General features: G+C 39.3%; 1 pseudogene; it reads right to left on the reverse strand.

Annotated features, from left to right (window-relative positions):
* Nucleotides 1-11015, reverse strand: part of LOC103070334 (60S ribosomal protein L7 pseudogene) — a 53086-nt pseudogene that overhangs the window by 1536 nt on the left and 40535 nt on the right.

Genomic DNA, 11015 nt, shown 5'->3' on the forward strand with positions numbered 1-11015 from the left:
TATATCTCTCTCTCGGTGTATATATATATATATATATATATATATATATATATGTATATGTGATTATTTTAAGTTGATTATCTCTTAATTTCATACTAATTTCAACAAACCTACATTTTTACTCCCCTCACCCATGATTGCTGTTTTTGACATCATATTTTATACATTTGTGTATCCCTTAACTACTTATTGCAGCTATACATGATTTTACTACCTTTGTCTTTTAACCTTCCTACTAACTTTTATATGTGGTTGATTTACTACCTTTACTATACATTTGCCTTTACTGATGAGCTTTTTCCTTTCGTAATTTTCACATTTGTAGTTGTGTCCTTTCCTTTTTCACTTACAAAAGTTCCTGTAATATTTCTTATAAAGCTGGTTTGGTGGTGCTGAACTCTTAGATTTTGCTTGTCTGTAAAACTTTTTTTTTTTTTTTTTTCCTTGCGTTATGCGGGCCTCTCACTGTTGTGGCCTCTCCCATTTGCGGAGCACAGGCTCCGGACGCGCAGGCTCATTGGCCATGGCTCACGGGCCCAGCCGCTCCGCGGCATGTGGGATCTTCCCGAAACGGGGCACGAACCCGTGTCTCCTGCATCGGCAGGCGGACTCTCAAGCACTGCGCCACCAGGGAAGCCCTGTCTGTAAAACTTTTGATCTCTCCATCAAATCTGAACGAAAGCCTTTCTAGGTAGAGTATTCTTGGTTTTAGATTTTCCCCTTTCATTGCTTTAAATATATTGTGCCATCCACTTCTAGCCTGCAGAGTTTCTGCTGAAAAGTCAGATCATAGCCTTATGAGAGTTCCCTTGTATGTAATTTGTTGCTTTTCCTTGCTGTTTTTAATATCCTCTCTTTAACTTTTGCCATTTTAATTACAGTGTGTCTTGGTTTGGTCCTCTTTGGGTTGATCTTGTGTGGGACCCTCTGTTCTTCCTGGACCTGGATATCTGTTTCCTTTCACAGGTTAGGGAAGTTTTCAGCTATTATATTCAAATATGTTCTCTGCCCCTTTCTTTCTCTCTTCTGGGATCCCTATAATGTGAATGCTTGACATCCCAGAGATTTCTTAAACTGTCCTAATTTCTTTTTGTTGTTTTTTTCTTTTTTTCTGTTCAGCTTCAGTGATTTCTACTACTCTGCCTTCCAGCTTAATGATCCATTCTTATTCCTCTGTATCTTATAATCTATATTGATTCCTTCTAGTGTAGTTTTTCATTTCAATTTTGTGTTCTTCAGCTCTTTTAGCTTCTTCTTTATATTTTCTAACTTTTTGTTAAACTTCTCACTGTGTTCATTCTTCTCTGAGTCTCTGATAATCTTTATAATCATTACCATCTCCATTTTATGTAGTTCTTCTGGGGGTTTGTCTTATTCCTTCCTTTGAAACATGTTCCTCTGTCATCTCTTTTTACCTAATTTGCTGACTTTATTCCTGTGTATCTCATAGGTTGGTTACATTTCCCAACTTGGAGAAGTGGCCTTTTGTAGGAGACATCCTATGCATCTTAGCAGTGCATTCTCCTCTGGTCATCAGAGCTATATTCTCTAGTGGTACTCCCTATTTGGACTGTGTGTGTCCCTCTGTTGTGGCTGGCTGACTACTGTTTGCAGTCTGGTAGGCATGGCTGGCCCCTAGTCCAGTTGGTAGCCAGCCCTGCCTTATGCAGAGGCTACTGGCCACTGGTTGGTAGGGCTGGGTCATGAGGTAGCTGGCTATGGAACCCTGGGGGAACCCAGGACTAGTGCTGGCCCACTGGTAGGCAGAACCAGGTTCTGGGGTGGGTGGTTGTGAGGCCAGGATTCCCAGATCTAGTGTCGGCCTGCTGGTGCATGGGGTCAATTCCTAATATGACTAGCTACAGGTTCTAGGGTGTCCCAAAGCTGATACTGGCCCACTGGTAAATGGGGCGGGATCCTAGGCAGCTGGCTGAGGGGTCAAAGGTATCTCAGAGCTAGTGTTGGCCTGCTGTTTGGTGGGGCCAGGACCCATGGCATCCTGGATCTGGTGCCAGCTTGCTGGTGGGTAGGCTGGGTCCTGACAAGGGAGGGTGAAGGGCTGTGGTTGTCCTGGGGTCGCTGTCTACCTGCTGATGGGTGGTGTCAGGGCCCAGGAGATCTTGGGCCTGGTACCTGCCCACCAATAGGTGAAGCCAAGTCCTGGTATTAGTGCCAGCCCACTGGCAGGCAGAGCTGGATCCTAGGGTCTCTGGCTGCAGGCCCTGGGGGTCCTGGAGCTGGTGTTGGCCCTCTTGTGGGTGAGGCCTATTCCTGACATGGCTGGCTGCAGGGTGCAGGGTGTCCCAAAGCTTGTGTCAGCCTGTTAGGGGTTGAGGCTGAATCCTGGGATGGCTGGCTAAGGGATCCAAGGTATCTCAGAGTTGGTGTTGGCCTGATGGTGAGCAGGACTGGAGCCTAGGTGGTGCCAGGGTTGATGCCACACTGCTGGTGGGTGGGCTGAGTCCTGTCATGACAGGCTGTGGGGTTGCAGTTGTCCTGGGGCTGGTGTCTACCTGCTTGTTGGTGGGGCTGGGGCCTAGGGGGTCCCAGGGCTAATTTCTATCCACTGGTGGGTGAGGCTGGTCCTGAGGCTAGTGTCAGCTCACTGGTGGATACAGCCAGGGAGCAGGGGGTCCTAGGGGTGGTGCCTGCCCACTGGTGGGCAGAGCTGGGTCCTGAGGTCTCTGGCTGCAGGGCCCTGGGGGTCCTGGGGCTAGTGCTGTTGCACTGGTATGTGCTGCTGGGTCTTGGTCCCTCTGGTGAACAAGGCTACGTCCTGGGGCAGCTGTGGGCTCAGGGGGTCTTAAGGCAGAAGGCCTGTTGGTAGATGGTGCTGTGTTTCTAGCTGCTTGGCCTGAGGCATCTGAGTACTGGTACCAACAGGCTGGTGGGCAGAGTTGGGTCCTAGTATTAATAACCTAAAGGGAGGATTCCAAAATGACGCTTACCAGCAAGAGAGTCCACATGGTAGAAGAAACTCCCCAAAATAGCTGCCATCAGTGTCATGTCCCCAGGGTGAGCTCCAGTTGCCTCCTGCCTATCTGGGAGGCTCTCCATGATGAAAAGGTAGGTCTGACCCGGGATCCTTTCAAATTACTGCTTCTACCTTGGATCCTGGAGCATGTGAGATTTCTCTATTTCCCACAGCCCTCTGTGTCTCCAAAAGTAAGTCCATCTGGCCTTCAAAGCCAAACGTTCTGGGGGCTTGTCGTCCTGGTGAAGCACCCCTGGGCTGCAGAGACCCATTGCTCCTTGGGGAGAACATCTGCAGGTTTTTTTTTTTTTTTTTTTTTTTTTTGGCTGCACTGGGTCTTAGTTGTGGCACGTGGGATCTTCATTACCACATGCAGGATCTTCACTGTGGCATGCGGGATCTTCAGCTGTGGCATGCAGACTCTTAGTTGCAGCATGCATGTGGGATCTAGTTCCCTGACCAGGGACCAAACCCAGGCCCCCTGCATTGGGAGCACAGAGTCTTAGCCACTGGACCACCAGGGAAGTCCCCACCCAAGTTCTTGTGTGTAGCTTGACACTTGTTTTTAGGAGAGGTTGGGGTTCTTTGTGGACCCGTGAAGTGATATGGGCTAACTCCTCTTAGCCAGATCTAATGTCAAGAAAAGATGGCTCAGAGCTCAAGCACTTGATGTTAATCTAGGCTCCATCACTTACCAGCTTTATGATGTTGGCATGGCTACTAATATGTGTGTATCTCAATTTCCTCATCCACATATGGAAGATAATGAAAAAACCTACTTCATAGAGTAATTGTGAGGATTTAAATAGATAAATATATATTCAGTAGAGTGTATATTACAAAGTAAACATTCAGTAGTTCATCTTTTAGAGTTCTCTTATTACCCATTTTACTCATGTCCATGTGAGAGAATAAGATTGATTGAATTATGGCTTTTCATATTTGAAAAGGCCCGTGATTGCTTCAGCCTATGTCTAATGTCCATTACCATTAATATTATGATCTACCACACTAAACCTTTTACCATCTTCAGACAGCTGGTGGTATAATCCTCCTAGACTTCAGACTATACTACTAAGGTACAGTAATCAAAACAGTGTGGTGCTGGCACAAAAACAGACTCATGGGTCAATGGAACAGAATAGAGAGTCCAGAAATGAACCCATACACCTATGTTCAATTGTCTATGACAAAGGAATCAAGAATATACAATGGAGAAAAGACAGTCTCTTCAGCAAGTGGTGCTGGGAAAACTGGATACCTATATGTAAAACAATGAGATTAGAATAGTCCCTCATACCGTATACAAACATAAACTCGAAATGATTTAAAGACCTACATGTAAGACCAGAAACCATAAAACTCCTAGAAGAAAACATAGAATACTCTCTGACATAAGTCATAGCAATATTTTTTTGGATCAGTCTTCTAAGGCAAAAGAAATAAAAGCAAAAATAAATGAATGAGACCTGATTAAACTTAAAAGCTTTTGCACAGCAAAGGAAACCATTGACAAAATTAAAAAAACCTAAAAAATATTTTCAAATGATGTAATGGGGTTAATATTCAAAATATATAAATAGCTCATACAACTCAATATCAAAAAACAAACAACCCAATCAAAAATGAACAGAAGACCTAAACAGACATTTTTCCAGATCCTCCCGGACCGGGGCACGAACCCGCGTCCCCCGCATCGGCAGGCGGACCCTCAACCACTGCACCACCAGGGAAGCCCACATCTGCAGTTTTGATTGTCCTCCTGTTTGTGTATCGCCCACTCGAGGGTATGGGTCTTAACTCCTACCTGTCTCATCATTGTGTTTCCTTCTTTATATCTTTAGTTGTATAATAGAAGATCTTTTCTGCTAGATTCCAGTATCGTTCATCAACAGTTGCTCTGTAAATAGTTGTAATTTTGGTGTGACTATGAGAGGAGGTGAGCTCAAGGTCTTCCTACTCTGCCATCTTGCCAGGCACCTATAAGACTATTTTAAATTTGTATTTAAAGCTCTTATTATAATCTTTATTTAAAGATAAATTCTTACCAAGAACATTCCCTTTGCTGTATTTCACTTTCCTATAAAATAATCTGGTCTCACTTTGTGGTTTTGGTCCATCTTTTGATATAGCGACAATGTTAAGATAGAGTCAAGTTTTAAGGATGCAAAAAATTAAGAAATAACTTGAACAGTACTTCATAAACCTAAGAAGTTGATGACTCACTAGCTATTTGCAGAACAATTTTGTTTTAAAGAAAGGAAGAACCTCCCTCCAGAGTTCCAAGTTCCTGATGCATATCTGTAAAGTAAAAGTTGCTTTTGTAGATAGTAAGCTGAGAAATAATTTCCGGGCAGTCAAGTGCTATAACCCACAATGGTACATCTTTGTCAAAGAATGAAAATTCTATCTATAAGACAAATTATTATAGCTATTGTGTGTTTTGTCCACAAGAGAAAATAAAGTTATAGAACCTCAAGTCATAAATACATGGATCATAGCTTGTGAGCTTTGTAACATTTTATCAGCTATAAAAGAAGTCTAGTGAAGCTAAACATGTGTGTTTTTTGGTTACTCTTTTATGGTATCCTCAAACTATTATCTGTCAGTAGCCAAACAAAACTATTCATGCTAACCAGCAGTGAGAATGTTCAACTTGTTTATCAGGAGAGAAATATTTTATTGCTTATGTTTTCCACACTGAAGCCAACTGATAAGCTTTAAAAGACGAAATCCACTCATGCTAAGAATATGATAGAAATTATCTTTAGGTTTAAAGTTCCTTCTTGGTAGAGGCATAAAGAATAAAATTTTCAAAATGCATCTTTTACATTATGCTAGGGTTTACATTTCTGTACATTTAGCAAATAAAGAAAAGTCAAAAAGTTTTCAAACTGTGTTGATGGATAAAAACAAATAATGTATATCCCTGTCATTTTTATTTGGCTATAGGGCTATTACCCTCACAAGTCTGACCTAAACTATAATCACAGCTTTGCCCCTAACCCACTGTGTATCTTTTGGGTAGTCACTTCATATCTCTGTTTCTTCCATGTATATCTGACAAGATGAAGGAATTAAAGTAGACGATAAATAAAAGTCTTCTTAAAAACATACATATTTTAAAGTTAAGGTCGGATGGCTTCTGATTCCACATTCAGGCTTATGAATATCCTGTACATTATAAATGATTCCTAGTTAGGATACATCTCACTGTCTTCACCCTAACTGGACACCCATTTCCTTTTTGTTTTTTCCTTTCTTCTACCCTCTCCCTTTCAATATAGCATTGAAAGTTCTCTGCAGTGGAAATCATTCTTCCTTCTTTTTCATAACCTCTACTAGCTGTTCAGCTAACAAAAAGACTGAATGGCTTCTGACTGTTGATATATTTTTATGCTTATGACTGCATATATACCTCCTCCTCTTTTTAAAGTTTCAGATTTAACAGGAATACTTAGCAATAGGTACAAAAACTTAGTGGTGTCTTTATTCTAACATTGATAGAATAATTGATTATCCATGTGGAAGGAAAAGGTAATTAGGTTTCTACCTTATGCTATACGCAAAAGTCCATTACTGAAGAAATAAACATAAGTGTGAAGGATAAACCATAAACATTTTAGAGAAAATATATTTGTGACATCATAGGAAAGGATTTCTTAAGACATAAAAAGAAATATCCATAAGATAAAAAGTTTAGGAGAAAACTGTGACCTCAGGATAGGGAAGAATTTTTCAAGCAATGCACAAAAAATAATAATTATAAAAGAAGAGACTGCTAAGTTTAACCACATTAAAATTAAGAATCTCTGTTCATCAAAATACACATAAAGGAAATAAAAAGATACTACAAACTGAAATAAGATATTTTCAAAAAGTAGGCAGAAAAGGATTAGAAAATAGGTACAGAAAAACTCTTGTAAATAAAAAGAAGACAAAAGAAGATTCAGAAGAAAAATGGGCCAAAAAAAAAAAAAAAGAAAACAGGTATTTCATAGAAGAGAAAACATGTATATCTCATAAACATAATAAAAGAGGTTCATAACAATTATTAGTTGTTAAGAAAATGTAAATTATAAATAATTTGACATCATACCATCATTGGCATAAATTTACAAGCCTGACAATGTCATGTATTGGCCACAGTACAAATCATCAAAGGGATCTTAGACACTGTTGGTGTGAACATAAACTGGCACTACCACTCTGAAAACAATTTGGTAACTATCTTGTTCTGGTGAGTAATCACATTCCTTATAACCCAGCAGTTCCACTCCTGGGTACAGAGCATCTGTCTTACACTTATGAAAGAAATACGTACAACAAGAGCAGCATAATTAATAACAAAAGACCTGGAAACAAGTTAAATGCTCTCAATAGGAGAATGAATAGATATGTATATGTATAGTCGCTTAGTGGAATATTATGCAGTCGTGAAATGAATGAACCATACCTACTTGCTTCAGTATGGATAAATCTTAGACACATACTGTTTAGAGGGAAAAGTCATATAAAACTATATACCAAATGATGCTATTTTTATAAAGCTCAAAAAAGCACAATGTATTGCTTAATTATACATTTATATGTGATCAATCTGTTAAAAAGCAAGTAGTTGGTAAACAAAATTCAGGATAGTATTTACTTCTTGAGGGGAAAGGGGAAGATAGGAAAAGGAGAACGCAGGTGGTTGCAAAGGTATCTATAATGCTCTAATTGTTAAGCTGAATTGTGATTTCATTGGTGTTTATTTATTTACATGTATCAAATACTTTGTAACTAAAAATTTAAAGATAAATATGTGTTATGGGCTGAACTGTGTCCCTCCCCCCAAATTCATGTGTTGAAATCCTAACCCCAAGTACCTCAGAATGTGAATATATTTGGAGATGGGGCTGTAAAAGAGATAATTAAATCAAATGAGATCGTTTGGAGCCCTAATCTAATATGCCTGGTGTCCTTATAGGAAAAGGAGATTTGGACACAGACATGTACAGAGGGAAGAACATGTGAACACACGGGGGAAAGGCGGATATATGAGCCAAGGAGAGAGGCCTCAGAAGACATCAACATTGCCGACACGTTGGTCTTGGACTTCTGGCTCCCAAAACAGTGAGAAAATACATTTCTGTTGTTTAAGTCACACAGTCTTTGGTATTTTGTTATAGTAGCCTCAGCTAACTAGTACAGTGTGATTCCAGAAAACAGGATAAATTAAATTACATCTACTACTTAATATTTTAAGCTGTTCACAAGCTTAATTCATTTCTGTTAACTGGGAACCGAGCCATCATTGTGATGTGTTTCCATTAGGAAATATATTCCAGGTTTAAAACAACTGATTTATAAATTAGCCCTTTAGTTACAATCCATTCACGCAGTGAGACTCAGACTTTCTCATCTCAGCTTTCTTCTGAGGGCCTAAGTTCTTTAGTCATTTTGTTACTCAACCTTGATTTTCTTTAAAAAGTACCTACTTTTTTATGGGAATGGTGATATTTGGTACTTTCACAAAACTGAGCCCAAAACAAGGACTTGGGTGCAGATGGTTTATTTGGGAGGTGATACCCAGAAGCAGGAGTGAGGGGGCTGGAGAGTGAGACAGGAAAAAAGACAAAGCCAGTAAAGGGTGCGGTAGTGAGCTATTAATGTTGTGGACAGCTCTGGCTCTGTACAGTTAGGGACCCTCTGAGCCCCCATGACCTTAGAACTTCCCTCCACATATGATGGAGGGAAGATGATGGCTGAGGCTTGTCCATCACCTCCCATTCTCCACTAGTTGAGGGTTGCTCCCACAGGTGTTAATTCCCCTGCAATTCCACACTGCCCTCTCCTGGCTGAATGGTCCTTTGCTTGCAAAAATCCTAAACTATAAAAGCAGAGAGACCTGGTAGGCCCTTGAGGTGGGGCTGTGGTGCTATGCATAGAAAGTATCCACCATAGCTTGTTGCTTAAGTCAGAGGCAGGCTGAGGGGATGTGACATGGGGGCACAGAAGGCATTCGTTACCAATACATGTCTCAACAATCTAAAACCAGTGTCTGTCCTGAGACCATAAAACTCATAGAAGAGAACATAGGAAGAACACTCTTAGATATAAATTGTAGCAATATTTTTTGGATCTGTCTCCTAAGGCAAAATAAATAAAAGCAAAAATAAACAAATGGGACCTAATTAAAATTAAAAGCTTTTGCACAACCAAGGAAATCATCCATGAAATGAACAGAAAACCTACTGAATGGGAGAAAATATTTGCAAATGATATGACCAACAAGGGACTAATATCCAAAATATATAAACAGCTCATGCAACTCAATAACAACAACAAAAATGCCTAATCAAAAAATGGGCAGAAGACCTAAATAGACATTTTTCCAAAGAAGGCATACAGCTGGCTAACAGCTGGAAACACACAATGTTGGCTAGGTTCCCAGTTACATGAAAATATGCTCACTGTTGCTAATTATCAGAGAAATTCAAAACAACAATGAGATGTCATCTCACACCTGTCAGAATGGCTATCATCAAAAATTCTACAAATCACAAACATTGGAGAGGATATTGAGGAAAGGGAACCCTTGTATTGTTGGTGGGAATGTAAATTGAGGTAGCCACTGTGGAAAACAATATGGCGGTTTCTCAAAAAACTAAAAATAGAACAACCATATGACCCAGCAGTTCTAATCCTGGGTATATATCCAGAAAAAATGAAAACATACATGATTTGAAAAGATACATGCACCCCAATGTTCATAGCAACACTACTTACAAAAGCCAGGATATGGAAGTGTCCATCAAGTGTCTATCAATAGACAAATGGATAAAAAAGATGTGGTATATAAATATATATATGCACACACACATACATATACATAAATACTATGGGATATTACTCAGCCATAAAAAAGAATGAAATTCTGCCATTTGTAGTAACATCAATGGACCTAGAGAATATTATGCTTAGTGAAATAAGTCAGACAAAGACAACTATTATATCACTTATATGTGGAATCTAAAATGTAATACAAATGAATATATATAGCAAAACAGAAACAGATTCACAGATATAGAAACAAACTAGTGGCTACCAAAGGTGAGAGGGAAGGGGAGAGGGGGCAAGTTAGGGTTATGGGATTAAGAGATATGAACTACTATGTATAAGATAGATAAGCAACAAGGATATATTGTGCAGTACAGGGAATGATAGCTATTATCTTGTATTAACTTTTATGGAGTATAATCTGTAAAAATACTGAATCACTGTGCTGTACACCTGAAGCTAATATAATATTGCAAATCAACTATATTTCAATAGAAAGGGAGGGAGGGAGGGAGGGAGGAAGGAAAAGAAAAGAGAAAAGAAAAAAGTGTGCTGTGGCAAGAAGTGTCTTAGCCTGTTTCAGGGAAAATGACATTATTGGGGGAGCAAAAAGGAATCCCAAATATTAGGGCCATGATATCAGCAAGGAAGATGAATTATAAAAATAAATCAATACCTACCTGCCTGCTGTCTAGCCAAGATGCAGTAAAGATGCAAAAAGCTCACAAGTTATAAATTAGGTATAATCAAGCCACAGAATAATTAGAATAAGACCAATTGAATACTCAGCAAATTTTGGGAGAGGGGTAGAGCGAGTTCAAGCTAAACTTATAAGTAATATAAGAAATCTCTAAGAAAATTATCTATAGATCTGATATAGATAACATAGAAACAAAATATCAGCAATAAAATATAAAGCCAAAATTTATTGGATAAAAATTGCCGGTATTTGTTACCGATAATAACATCAAATTCTAATTCATATCATTTTAACTAAGCTCCTTTCCCATTTGATATAAATAAATTATTTTCCTTTTGCTGGCTAAATCTTAATGTGGTAGAACTTTTATCCATGCAGAACAGGATCTTTGAAAATGCATAGATGTATATCGCCACTTCTAGATGAAATTTTTCCTGTGTTCTCGTAAGAGTCTTGCCTTTGCTAGCATTTTCTCTACCTAAATGCCTCCTCTTTTTTTTTTTTTTTTTTTTTTTTTTT

The sequence above is a fragment of the Lipotes vexillifer genome, unplaced genomic scaffold (genome assembly GCF_000442215.2).
Source record: "Lipotes vexillifer unplaced genomic scaffold, Lipotes_vexillifer_v1.1 scaffold990, whole genome shotgun sequence".
Classification (NCBI taxonomy): Eukaryota; Metazoa; Chordata; class Mammalia; order Artiodactyla; family Lipotidae; genus Lipotes; species Lipotes vexillifer.